General features: G+C 44.7%; 1 protein-coding gene across 1 annotated transcript in view; it reads left to right on the top strand.

Moving 5' to 3' along the window:
- The window catches only part of CUNH8orf48 (chromosome unknown C8orf48 homolog), a 117,154-nt gene that overhangs the window by 71,916 nt on the left and 31,490 nt on the right, over positions 1–13,748 (top strand). Inside the window, exons 10-11 of the mRNA XM_042807251.1 lie at positions 3,637–3,730; positions 4,112–4,263. The gene's annotated coding sequence lies outside the window, so the exon portion shown is untranslated. The remainder of the gene's footprint in view (positions 1–3,636; positions 3,731–4,111; positions 4,264–13,748) is intronic.

The following is a 13,748-nucleotide window of genomic DNA, read 5'->3' as shown; positions in this document are numbered from 1 at the left end:
GGCGTTAGAGCAGTTTGCACGTGGCTATGTTGGAAGTGCTGGTGATGCTCACAAGCATGCCTACACATAATTTGTAAATATATCAGAGCTGCTTTTTGAAAATCTGTCCCCAAACTCTTTGTGAGGGAGAGTTCATTTGCAATTCTTTGTATTCAAGACATTCTCAGTAATAGCACCTGTTGTTTTTTGGCCAGAAAACAAATAAACAAGCCACTTTGCACTGATGCTGCACATGCATCCTGCAAGTTTTATATGTTTTTCCAAATCAAAAAAAAAAGAATAAAATTCATGGCTCATAGGCAGCCTCTAGGAAGGCTCTCTGGCACCTTCTCTGAGCTTTTGGGGCCAACGCTGACTTTGTAGGAGCTGAAAACTTTGAGTAACTCAGCACTTCAATACTCAGAAATAATATGTCCTTTCTTAAAGACCTGGTTATGAAAGATTCAGAGTCTTTTCAGTCTACTGTGGGATCACTAACAATTTTCCATCTCAGAGAATTCAGATGTTTGCGAGGTACTTATGGAAAAATCTTTGCAATTTAGTGCAGTGGGAATGGCCTGTCTGAAGCAAAGGCAAAATGAACAAATACATATTTAAGATACCCACCACTATCTTATGTTTATTCTGTGAAATACAGCAGCAATTTTTTCAATGAATTGTTTTTTGATCTTCTACCAAAAGACTCTGGAAACTGAATATACTGAATTTTGCAAGCAGGGATTATGAGTGGCTTCATGACAGTCTGTGCACAGGGAACAGAACTCTTTTTGCTCTTCAGAGTGGCAGACAAATGTGCAACATAATCCGAGTTGAAGCAAGACTGGAGGTAGGATTCTCACTTTTAATTATGCCAGTGATGAATTGCAGGAAACCCTGTCCAGGCATTGCAATTATTTCTTATAACCAGAGTTTTTGGTTGGGCTCACCTGCTAGATTCTATTCTGTAGCTCAGACAAGAGTTTGTATCAGTGATATAGTTTATGCTCTTTGTTACAGCTGGGTTGAAATGATTCAGATGGTTCTTTCTGGCCATGAAAACAGAGTCTGTGATTCTTATAAATAGTAACAGGCTGTTGTGTGCCATCCTTGCTAGAGAATTCTCCCAGGCTTCCTTAGGATGTTGGGTTACAGCCTGAGATGCACACAAGCTGTGTCAAGAAATTTAATTATGAGATCGCTGTGTTTGTGGCTACCGTGTGGTACAAGTGAGGCATATCAGGTGGGTGTAAAGACAGAAAATCTATTGGGACATTCCCATCAGCTCCTTCTGTAGAAGAGGCTGACTGTTGTATGCATTTATCCTGGGGACTAGGTGATGCACGTGCTGTAAGTGAAACGTAAAATACTGGGGGTGGGACAGGTCAGGCTCTCCCACCGGCTCCTATGGTCCTTGTCTAGAATATGTTTTTTAACTTAATATTTCTCTAGCTGACAAAAAGAATAGGGGAAGACATTTCATGTTCTTCACCATTTAGGCATTTAAATAGCTCAGGAGAGTTTGACAGTACTGAACTAATCATATGACCTGGCTCTGGTCCCTAGAAAAACTATCCCTGACACCAGATGCAGGCTTTCATGGCATGCATCTATTACTTATATTTCTGTGTTATTACTGTCATCCGTGTTTATCTGTTTAGAGCCAAGTCTGGACTCACCTGATGTTGTTGATTTCTGTAGGATCAAGCTCAGCTCTAAGCATCCGGCTTTGGGTTTTTTTTGCCTTGTTCATCTTTTCTAGAGAAGGCTGATAAAAAGCAATTCAAAGGTGCCCAGTGGGCTCAGAGATACAATATGCCAGCACCGTCTGTAAGCGGTGATGAGACGACCTCAGCAGTCCTGAGGTTTGATCACACTCGTCCAAATACATAGACCAGACAGTCTTGTTAAATAATTGAAGTGGTATTAAGTTCAGGCCTCTCACATTTAGTGCTTTTCAACTCTCCTGCCACTTACTTCATTGCTCTTTGCAGAGAAATTACACTTTTCTAGTTTTAGCATTTGTTCTGCTCTGTGCCACTGGCTCCCAGCAGCTTCTGCAGACCTCCCGACCTCCTTGTTGCAGCCGGTAATATCATGACTTGTTTCCATGGAGACCAGAGTAAAGGGATAAATAAACGTGGCTGGGAATAGCAAGCTTTCACCTTCTGTCACCAGGATAAAAACAGAGGGGGGAATCGTGGCCGGATTGTGTAGTTACACAAAGAGAAGGGGAGAGCCCCCGGTGCCCTCCTCTCCTCCGCGGCAATGTGCGCAGTGCTGGCCTCGGCGTCCCCGGGCGGATGGATGAGTGAGGTAGTGAGGCCTGAACAACAGGCCGGGAGCCAGAGTTGCCCTCTAGATGAACCTCACAACCAAATGTTATGTAATATCAGTATCCGATCATCGTCAGCGAAATATGTAGCTTGGATAGAATATCTCATTAGCGAGACAAGTAGCTTAGATAAAGCAGTATGGGGATATATTGACCCTCCCTAGTTTAGAAACATGCTATCGAGGCCTAGTTCACAAACTCCCTCGGTTCCTCCTTGAGCCCTGGCCAGGCTTGGGGAAGAATCCCAAAGGAGGACGTCAAGGCGAGCCAATCCCCCAGATGTCTTCTGTGCCTTTTGTCGTACGGATAGATTGATCGATGTGTTTGGTAGGCTGTATAAAAGCAGGACGGTCTCACAGCGGAGGCGGAGGCCTCACCTGCGAGCGGAGGCGCTGCGTGGGACTTCCCAATCGCCGGGAGAGGCTCTCCTCTCCGATCCTGCACTGTGACCGGGCTCCCCAGCTGAAGCACGGATCTGGATGATGGTAAAGTATGAGGGCAACCGGTGATGGATCTTAATCACCATGACTTGTCTGGTATAGTAATGACTAAGATGCATTGCCTTGTTTCTTAACTGCCTTGTTTCTTTAGTATTGCTTATTCTTTTTGTATTACCTTGAGACAGCCAGTAAAATAAGCATATTTCTTTAACTTGGTACCCGTGCCCTTTGTGTTAACCCCATCAATTGGCAAAACAATGAGCGAGCCCCAGCCCACGGGTTGTTCTTCACCACAGCTACCTATCGAGGAACCGGCGCGTTGGGGGCTGCTGCGCCTTGACGTGGCGGGGACGGCATTTCTTTCGGGGTACGCTTCGTTTCACTGAGTGGTGCTGAAGAGCGTGAGCTGGGCGATATACATTTAGATTACATGAGTGAAAATATCCGTGCTGCTTTCCTTTGATCCAGCTAGTGGATTGTAGCCAGGGAGCCAGAAAAACTCAGTTTTAGACCCCAGTCATCTTGCTGAGCAGCTGTGTGATCTTGAAAGATCATTTCTCATTCCTCTCTTTTGCTTTACTTATGAGGTTATTGCACCTTTGGAGCAGGGAACTTCTTTGTGAGGATAGTTTATATGCTGTCTGTCCCAGGGACGGCTTTGTCATGGTCAAAGTTTCTAGGTGAATTGTAATAATAAAAAATAAAGTTCAGGAATGCTCCTTGGGGCCAGTACTATGTTTCATTCTCCCATGTACATCTGGTTACAGGTCCTGCGGGGATTAGTAGGAACTGCTAATGAACATGGGTCTTCCAAAACTGCCCTGACAATGAAAATGGAAAACCGGTCTCATACTACTTTTTTTTTTTTTTTTTTTGTGCTGCTAGGAGAGAAGTTATTCTCAGAATAAAGGACTTTCCTTACCAGACGACTCAATCCAACCTCACTCTGCAATGAATATCTTCTCACACGGTAGAGTAGGTGAGTTTTGTCAGACTGAATGCCATTGTTTAAAGTTGTGGTAGGTTCAGTCCAAAAATTGTAACCCCAGATCCTCCTCAGCTCTGGTGAAATGAAAAGCTGAACCCAGGTCTGAGTGCTAGTGTGGTTCAGCTTTAAAATAAACTAAAAAAGAAAAAACAGAACTTCTAAGTTGGGAGTGGAAGCTTTAAACTGTATCAGATCTGAACTGTAACCTGTTCGTGCTTACTTTACTATCAGCTCCCTTCTGTCATGTCACATTTATTAATTACTGCAAATATCACGTTTGTCTGTAAGCAGGCAGTCTTTTCCAGGTCTTGTTATTACTCATTACTTGAATCACTTTCTCTTTATCTTGTTTGATTCTGCTGGGACACCCAGGCAATTTTCCAAGGCTGTGAGCACAGGATTGTGTAGAAATCATTGCCTGGCATTGATGCTTCAGCTGAAGATGCTTTCTTTTGTGATTTACCAATAAACCAGCAAGACATTTTGCTGCAAACAGCCTTATACTGCTGAAAATTGTTTTTCAGGTGAGATGGTAAATTCTGGTCTTTCACTTTCTGTAGACATAGCTGTTTGATAGATCTAGTTTTGGTGTCTTATGCAGTCAAAACTGAAAGTCCCCTGTGTTTTCCCTCCGTCATGTTAAAAAACCCCAGTTGTTTTGTGTTCTGTGTTTTGCAGAAGCGGCTGTGTTTCATTAGAATTTGTATATGCAGTGTAGATGGGGGGAAAAAAGATTGGCATAGCAGGAAATACCTCCTTTCTTCTCTTGTTCCAAAGGCAACCAGAACACGTGTGCCACCGATGCGCTGCGTGTTGTGCTACACTCGGGTCTAGACATTGCGAGGCGTTGCAGTGATTTGTGCACGTGCCTGGTTTTCCATGCTCCAGTCTAGTTCTCCTGAGATTTATGTTGCCAGTGGGATAGAAGTTTTATGGCTGAAGGGACGCTGAAGGGAGCCGTTCCTTCCGTAAGCCTTTGGCCCTCTGAAGTCTGGCCTGTGGTGCTGCCTCCTGCATTATAGGTCCCCCATTTTCAGATGGCCGAACAGGTCTGTGTTAGTGGTTTACTGTGAGTGAATACTTCTTTCTCTCTCCTACCCTCTCTGGTTCCTTCTGTTAATGTTCACTAGCTTTATCTTTAGGATTCCTCTTAATTGTAAGTTCTGAAATGGGCTTCCGATTAACCATCACCTATGAATGTCATTAAAAAAATTGTCCTTGAACTCTCGTCTGTCCTTTTTCTGCTCTGATGGGACTGAACACCTAATTATAAAGGAGTAAGGAAAAGTAAAGGAACTGGTCTGTCCTTTCTAGAATCCTGTTTGACAGTCCGATTATCCTCAAGAAGAGAGGACTGTCCTGGTGCAGTCCCAGAGGAGAAGGATTAACAACCCTGGAAGCAGTGAAAGAAGATTCACGCTGCTGTGAAGAAGACAGATGCGTGTGAAGTTCAAGTTCATCTTGGCAGAGTCATGCTGAAAATGCCAATCTGACAATTTTAATGCTGTCAGGAAAAGAAATGTATGAGGGGGCTGGGTAAGTGATGGCTCGTTCCGGCTCCGCGTGAGCTACCTCAGGGAGGCTGCGCTCCCAAACAGCCCCCCACACGCACCCAGGGTGGCCTCTTCCGCGAGCACGTATCAAGGTGACAAAGGACATCAACCCAGAGATGATGGTTCGTCTTGGGCCGTTGCTGCTCGGTGGTGAGGGGGGTGTGGGCTGAGATGTTTTTGCCTCAAGCAACAAGGTGTAGCTGCAGGGGAGGCAAAGATGTAGCTAGAGCTGAATTTACTTTAAACTCGCTAGCGCGGGTGCTGATGGTGGGGCAGCTGCAGCAGCACGGAGCTTGAGAAGGGAGGGGGATACAGCAGGAGAAAGCTAGTGCTGGAAAACCCTTTAGTCTCAGTTGTTCATTGAATCGGTCTCCTTTGAACATCCATCTCTCAGGAATTCCATCACAGTTTTGATCTTTGTGGTCAGAAAAGCAGTGTAAACGTTTGTCCTTCTCTCTTCTTCAAGCGCGCGCGACAGTGCGGCGTCTCGGACTCACCACCACGCAGAGCTCTTGTATGTCATTGCCTGGTACTGGAATGTCACATTATTATAGTATTAACAGGCTCTTTTAGCGCTGCAACATTTGGATGTAGCCTCCGTGAAAACTCCACTGAGGCTTAATGTTTGTCAGTCCAGAATCTTCAGCAGGTTTTCAGGAGGGTTTATGTCCCATGGGAGGGCGTCAGTATTTCATCTGACAAACAGCTGAAGAAAGGAAAGCATCACACTTCTTTCTCTCCAGTTCAAAACAAGATGATGCAGAATTTCTTTTGCTTTCTACATCAGGAATATGGACCCCAACAGTCTTTGCTGTAAAGTGAAGGAGGGTATGGCCATGTTAGAAATTCTCTGTGATTTTGGTGCGCTGCCAGCTGTTTCTGCAAGGCGCCCAGGTGAAATGGGAAATGGTGTTTTTTAACACTGCATCTTGCTCTGCGCCGAATAAAGCAAATAAAAGGCACTCCTGGTACAGATTCTTCCTGTTGGAAATTAAAGGAAGGCGCACTGCAAAGAGTGAAATGAGGAGAGCCTTGCAAAGGAAAAAAGGCTGTAGGAGCACTTTCCTGGAGCAAAAGTGAGTGAAGTACCCCCACCTCCTCCACCCAGCACTCCCTCTGCCTCCCCGAGAGACAGGCCGGGGTACCGGCAGTGTGCGGAGGAGCAAAGGAGCGGAGAAGAGAAAATTAACCTCGTCACACTCAGGCCCCAGGTGGTGAACAGGGCAGTGAACAGCGTTGCCTGGTTTTTACCACGTAGCTTACACCTTGCCCAGCTGCTCGGTGGATGCTGTCTCAAGGCTGATTGTAAAGAGTAAGCTGAGAATGTGCAATGAATTCCCTTCTGGAGAAGAAACACTGCTGGATATTAGTTTTTTAATATTTTTTTTTTTATAACAGGCACACCTTAACCATCTTACAGAGTGGAAGGGGATCAAAAGCTGAGCAAAAGGTGGGATGGTTTTGTTCTGTTTTGGTTTTAATTCAAACTAGGCAATTCACCACAGGGGTGTTGGATAACTGCTGGATGCAGCAGAGCTGGAAACCCAGGCACTTTTATAAAGAAAATTTCTGTACTGGTGGTAAAGGAGAGGAAGGCTCGGATGATGCTTCCAGTAGCTTTTCATTGGTGACTTCAATCTGGGTTATATCTTCTGCAGAAAGTGTCCATCAAAGCACTTAGGACCAAAACCGTTTCGACTGAATAAATTAGGCAGACATCTGCTGGTTGGCAAACACTGAAAACACATCGTGTGTATAGGTATTTGGGGGAAGCTTTGTCACTCGTAGTATGTTTGAAATCACAGCTACTCTCCCAAGTCTAATGGAAATGCAGTTTGCACCAGGGAGAAAGAACGAGTATCCCAAAGAAGGAGACGTGTAAGAGGCAGTAGGCCAGGATCTAATCTCTCTTGCACTGTCTAAATTTAATTAGTGGCAATTGCTGTTCGTTTGTGAAACAGCTGGCACACCTCACTCCAGAGGTGGTGGGTTCTGACAAGAGGACACGCAGGATAATGGGATTCTGTCTCCACAAATAACATCATGCCTTGATTTTGAAATTTTAGACAGGATTTTAGCAGCTCAGGAATTTGGTGCTTGTTTTTATTAATAGTAGTCCCTTTCCAACGTAACTTTCTGAAGCTGGAAAATGTTTCCTTCTCCTCCCCTTTTGTTTTGCCATGAACACATAAACCTCCATAGAGTCGCCCTCTCTCTCCTCTGAACAAGCATACCATGAGCTTGCAGGGTTGCCCAGGCAGCAAAAATTCCTTGCAGATGTTATCGTAATCTCTTCATTTTTGTTGCTGTTAACACAACCTGCTTTTATAGGTTTTGCATCTTCCTCTGAGCTGTTTTTCTTGCCCTATCATATTAATGTTTTCTTCTGCTTTACACAAGTTACATGGATTTACTTTTGCAAAGCTAACTTTCCAATCTAGCTCTGTCAAAGAATTTATCAGTGCAGCTACGTGATGTTTCACAGATCACAGACGTTGTGGGGAAATCTGTGGAAATACAGCACCTCTGCTAGCCAAGCTCTGCCTCAAAAGACAGTGTGAAGCATAATAAATACGATTCATTCTCCTGTTTCTCAAAAGATCCTCTTCATTAAGGTACTGATCTTTGCTAATCTCTCCCGTGGCTACTTCACACAGGTTTGTCTGTATTGATTTTCTTCTGCAGATCACTTCAGCTCTTGCACACTTTGAACTCATCTTGCATGCTTGACATAGACATAGTTTGTTGCCTCTGGATATATTGCAACAGCAAGACAGTGAGTCTCTGAAGCCAATTTTTTTGCATTTGAACTTCCTAGGTCTCCTCTTACGAGACTGACAGGCAAGGGCAGCTTCTAGCTGAGTTATTTGGTAAACTTCTTGGTGATTTCTTCCCATAATGAAGCATCTGTGACCAGGTAATTTCTGAGATCTGCAGCTGGACTGGCTTGTAGATGACGGCCCAAAATAATCTGTCCATATAGAAAGGGAATTTGAATTGTCTCTGTGGACCAGCTCTGTTCTCAAGTGTAAGCTAAAATAAAGCTCATGTGGATCAGAGCAGCACATTCCTCACTTTCTGTGGCAAGCTTCGCTGATACACTGAGGTGAATTAATTTTTAATACCATCAACAGAGCTGCAGGAAATCAGGCTTATCTCCACGCCTGTCCTATAGTTAATACGGGAGATTTTGGCTTTGATTCAGGGTTACTTGTTACTGCAATAGAGGAGGACAAAACTATGCAGAAACTAGTCACTGTTAATCTCGGTAATGCGGGAGGGAGCTGTGTCAGGACAGAGGGAGTGTGCGGGTAGAGGAGTCATTGCTGGAGGAAGGCAGCCTGTTCCTGCCCGGGGGCTGTCTGCACCAGAGACTGGAGGAGTGGTAGGATGCCTCCAAGTCTCCATCGCTCTAAATTGCAGAAAACTTGGAGTCAGAGTGTTTACGTTCAATTCTGTTGCCTCGGTGCCAAAGTGATGTCAGAGAGATAAGAAAAATGATTAAGGAATTTGAAGGATTGACTTGGAGAGGTGGTTAAAATTGCTCAGCATGCATCATCTGCCTTAAAGGCAAGCTGGGAGGATATGGCAAGGAAGTAAAGAATTGGGAGGATATGAAGACAAAGGAGACAGGGGCTGTTCGTGGGGGCTGTGGAGGAGTCACTATGGTCAGTGAATAAAATAAAGAGCAGGAAAGTAGACAAAGTCTGTTCTTTCCCCACCACTGAAACCGATTTCTGGAATGATCTTGAACAAGTTACTTAATTTATTTGCCTGTCCCTTTTCTTGCACAGTGCTGGAAACTTGATTTCTTGTTGCTGCTAAACAATTTTTAGGTGGAGTACTGAAGCCCCGATGTTCTTAAGGAATGTACGGTTGGGTGGTTGCTGCTGTGTCATCTCCTTCAATTCTAAAACAAGAATTTGAGTCTTTTCTCTGTACACTAAATATGACCCTCTCTGCTGAAAAAATAGTCGTGGTGATAATACATCTGTGAGATGCTCTGAATTCCGTGGATGAGAAAGTATTTATATATGCTGGCATCATGTTTTAAAATGACTGGAATGTTTAAAGTTACGGTCTGAGATTGTGTCAGAGACGGCAAACACAAGTAAACTGTGTGTCTAGATACACTGCTGCTAAAGAGAAGACTACAGCTCTTGTCACAAATACATTGCCAGAGATCAGAGCAAGTAGTAGGTGAATGAAAGATTGGAAGTTAAATATGAGGTGAAAATGCGGACACGTGAGACCCATTCGATGGGGATCGCCTCCCTGACAAGGTGCTGATGCGGGAAAGCGATGGTTAATGCACTTGAGATGACAACAGTAGAGAATAATCTTGTGATATGCAAGAGCAATCCTTTCCTGTTTGCTTGCTAAGGCTCTTGGTAAGGCTGGGAGAAGGACTGCAGAACATTTGTTTCCCCTTCCTCTCAGACTTGTGTTTCAGTGCACAAGGTGCACGGGCTGAGCTCTGCCTAGCTGGTATCCCCCCGCTTTTGAGAAATAAGCGTTTAGAAAAGAAGGCAGAGAAGGAAAGCAGGCAAATGTGCATTGTACAAGCCATTATAGTTATCAATGAGCATTCAAAAAAAAAAGCCTCGAGAATATCCCAGAGCACTGCTAAGGTTAACTGACTGCTTGAAGCTGTTGCCACAGACTTTCCGCCAGAGAATGATTTTTATGGACTAAAATCAGCAGTTGCCTGTCACCTGTTTGTGTGACTGTCAAATGAGCCCTGTTCTCTCTTGAAGCTGAATTTTCTGAGGTGGCCGAGCTGGTACAGAACTGGTGAAGGTCCGTGTTTGCAGCAGGCCTCTGTGGGATTGGCACGTTGTTTAAGGTGTCTTAAACAGGGACAGCAAGGTGCTAGGAGAGATTCTGTGCTAGGCCAAGCAGCAGTAAGTGGTATTTTGGCAGATTCAAAATCTTTCCAGTCGCTGTAGACAGAGTAGTCATAAGTGGTCACAGATATGTCAAAATATTAAATATCTAATGATTTAATATGGAGATAAGGTTCAAAACTGTAGTTCACAAAAGCAATCCAAAATAATCTTAACCTGTAACTCGAATGCCAGCACTACAGAGCCAGAAGACTTCTACCCCAGGGTCTGATGCATCAGTGTGTTTTGCACCGTGTGTATCACCACATCAGACAACTAGGGGCACATCTGTGATAATATTGCATCACATCTGAGTCTCGTAACAGGAGGATGAGGTCATGCTTAGGTATAAATGGAAGCGATCAAGGAATCTGAAAATACCCAACTAAATCTTTCAGTGATTCAGTAGTTTCAGAGATGGTTTGCATGCTCCAAAAATTATCTCCAGGGTCCCTGCTCTAAAAGCCAGTATTTTGGGATTAACAATTTGGGATTAATATCTGGGATTAAACAGAGACCACATAGATGAGGCTATCCACCCTTCCTCTGAAAACCTAAGCCTGTCTTTCAGCTGCAGGATATTCTTTATTCCCAGTTCTTCAAATGAGCACGTTAATCCTGTTCACGGCAGTATCAATACAAACTGGTTTCTGGGAGAGAAAGAGACTTGCCAATTTCTGGACAAATGTCCTTAAAAGTCTATTCACACCACTGAAAACTGAGTGAATACGTAAAGTTTTCAGCGGGGCTTCCTTTTTCTACAGCTGTAAAATTGTTCTGCATAATCCAGACACCTTAGTGCTGTCTATGCAGACGGTGAGGCAAGTATTGAGATATTTAAGGGGTATTTGCATTCAGAAGCTCGGGGATCTTTCCTGTATTTGAAACTTACCCTGTAGTCTGTAGTCTCCGCTGGGTCGTCAGCAGCGCTGAGCCCGGAGGCTTTCAGCACCCTGGCACGGTGCTGACATAAATCCAGAGCTGGTGGTGTTACTGTACTGGGGACACATGTGTTCTCAGGAATATCGAAATCTGACAGCGCAATGCCTCAGTGCCTTTCTGTTCGCAATAACCCGCAGTAGAAGAAAGCTTGTCAACATTATTTCCACGCCTCTCAATGTCTTGTTCCACTAAAAATGTTACAAAACATAACCAAGTGAGGCTAGACTTCTCATCACTAGTTGTCGACTTTTAAAGATGTTTAAGACATAAATTATGCAACAAATGTAGTTTGCTACAAGGGGAATAAATGCACACACTGAGGTGGATGTGCTGCTCAGCAGTGCTGTCGCTGGAGCGAAGGAAACGGGACGGGGCTCGCTCCAAAAGCAGAAAGGAAGGGAGAGAATTGAAAAATGGATGCAATGCCCACCTTTCCTGAGGACTGGAATGAGGAGGAGTAAATTTAGGGATGACCGTTACCATTTAATCCAGAGATGATTTCTTTTTTCTTTATTGCTGCTAATCAGGACGAATAGTTTGAGTAATTAGTTTAAAGAGACTGGATCAATAACTGGTTAATCAAACAATTTTATTCTTGTTTCAAAGCATAGATTTAGATTTGACTGCTTCTGGAAGGTCTTTAGCAATCTGGCTGGGTTTAGCAATGCTGATAGTGTGCTTTTGTATGTTTTTGGTGTTTTTTTTTTTAATCCCTGTTCATTTGGCATGCTTTTTCTTAATATATAAAAGGAGGGAAATAGCCACCACAGAAGAAATTCTACTCTTGTGCATGCTGCTTAAGGATACGGATCAGGAAGACAATGGACCACAGGGGGTTTGGAGTGGGTGTTAGGATTTCTGTAGTACTTTAAACTCAACCAATCCATCAGTGCTTGGCAACTATTTGATCCACGTGAAATGGCAAGTTACGATGCACATCAAAAAGCCTCTGTGATGCTGCTCGTGGCTTCTTCCTCCTCCTTAACTGCCAGACTGCAAAGTGCTGAAGTAGCTTGCCTAAGGCCATGGGTACAATTGATTACAGGGTTGTAATTATGAGTCTTAGCCTGCTGGTTCTTCTTTTGGTCTTTCCTATCTTGATTTTTCAGACTAAGAGCCCATCTGAGGTGCTCTTCAGAAAATCCAGGTCAAGTTTTTCGACTCTTAGAAATCTGGAAAACTTAATGTCTATTCTCAGATTTGCTATTTAAATCCATCTCTTATCAAACCGACATCAAGCCAACAGGAAGATGCGCTGTGACCAAGCAAGACCTGAAACACAGCAGAGGATCTGATAAAGGAGGAATCCTATTATCTTAGAGAGATACCCTTTTAAATTCTACCTTGCATATGTTACATCTGTATTCAGTGTGTAATGAAGCCCAGAGCATACTCTGCTAGTGAGATATGTAACTGCTCCTTTCGCTTAGCGTTCTCAGGCCTTTCACATCTTAGATACTCATGGAAAGTAGGTCTTTCTACTGCATTTCAAGAAAATAGCATGTTTCCTATCAAGGGTGGAATGCTAACATGTCATTTACAGGAATCTTCCATAAGCTTCCAGCAAGGCAAGAAAACACTGTATGTATCTTAATTTTTTTCTTTTGTTCTTTCTTTTTGGAAGATTGGAAACTTCTTACTTTGCTTTCTGACTGTCGTGGTTTAGGCCTGGTTGGCAGCCAACCACAATGCAGCAGCTCTCTCTCCCTTCCCTCCGGCAATGAGAAGGGACAGAGAGCCAGGCTTGGGGTTCAAGATAGGACTGGGATGGGGGAAAATCCCCCTTTATGATCACGAGCAAAAGGCAGACTCGTTAGGGGAAGAAAAAAAAACCATACATTTATTACAGACACTAACAACACATAGCAGAGTAAGACAGTGAGAAGCATTGCCACATCTTGAGAACACCTTCCCCCCACCCCTCCCTTCTTCCTGGGCTCAGCTCTGCTCCCGATATCTCTACCTCCTCCCCCAGGGGCGCAGGGGCAGGGAATGGGGGGTGCAGGCAGTGCTGCCACTTCCTTCATGTTCGGTGAGGGGAGTGTCCAAAACTTGTTACCCCCTGCTCCATCGTGGTCCCCCTCTCACAGCAGACAGTCCTCCACAAACTTTCTCCGACTTGAATTCCTCCCACGGGCCGCAGTGTTCCCCACACTGCTCCGTCATGGGTCACTAACTTCCTCCGACTGGATTCCCTCCCACGGCTGCAGCCCTTCCCGATCTGCTCTGGCGTGGGACTCCCCCGCATGCTGCAATCCTCCCAGCACTGAATTACAGCAGTGGGGCTGCCTTTTCCCATGAGACCCCGGCCTTCTTCGGGCACAGAACCTTGATCAGGCCGAGCAGGAACGACAAGCCATAAATCAATGTCTGCTCCACCGTAGATCTCCATGGGTGGCAGGGGGGGCCGCCCTGCCGTCTCCCCACAGGATACAGGGGGGTCTCTGCTCCGGCACACCTCCCCCCTCCTTTCTTCCTCCGTTCCTCCACTGACCTTGGTGTTCACGCAGCTGCCCCAACTCCCCCTCACCAGTCCCACTGCCCGTCACCACGTCCCTTCTTAAATACGTTATCGCAGAGGCGCAGCCGATTGGCTCAATTTCCCAAACAGAAGTGGAGCTGACGTGG

Source organism: Tyto alba, unplaced genomic scaffold, assembly GCF_018691265.1.
Source record: "Tyto alba isolate M040663 unplaced genomic scaffold, T.alba_DEE_v4.0 Super-Scaffold_5, whole genome shotgun sequence".
Lineage (NCBI taxonomy): Eukaryota > Metazoa > Chordata > Aves > Strigiformes > Tytonidae > Tyto > Tyto alba.
This window is presented reverse-complemented; position numbering and strand designations above follow the sequence as displayed.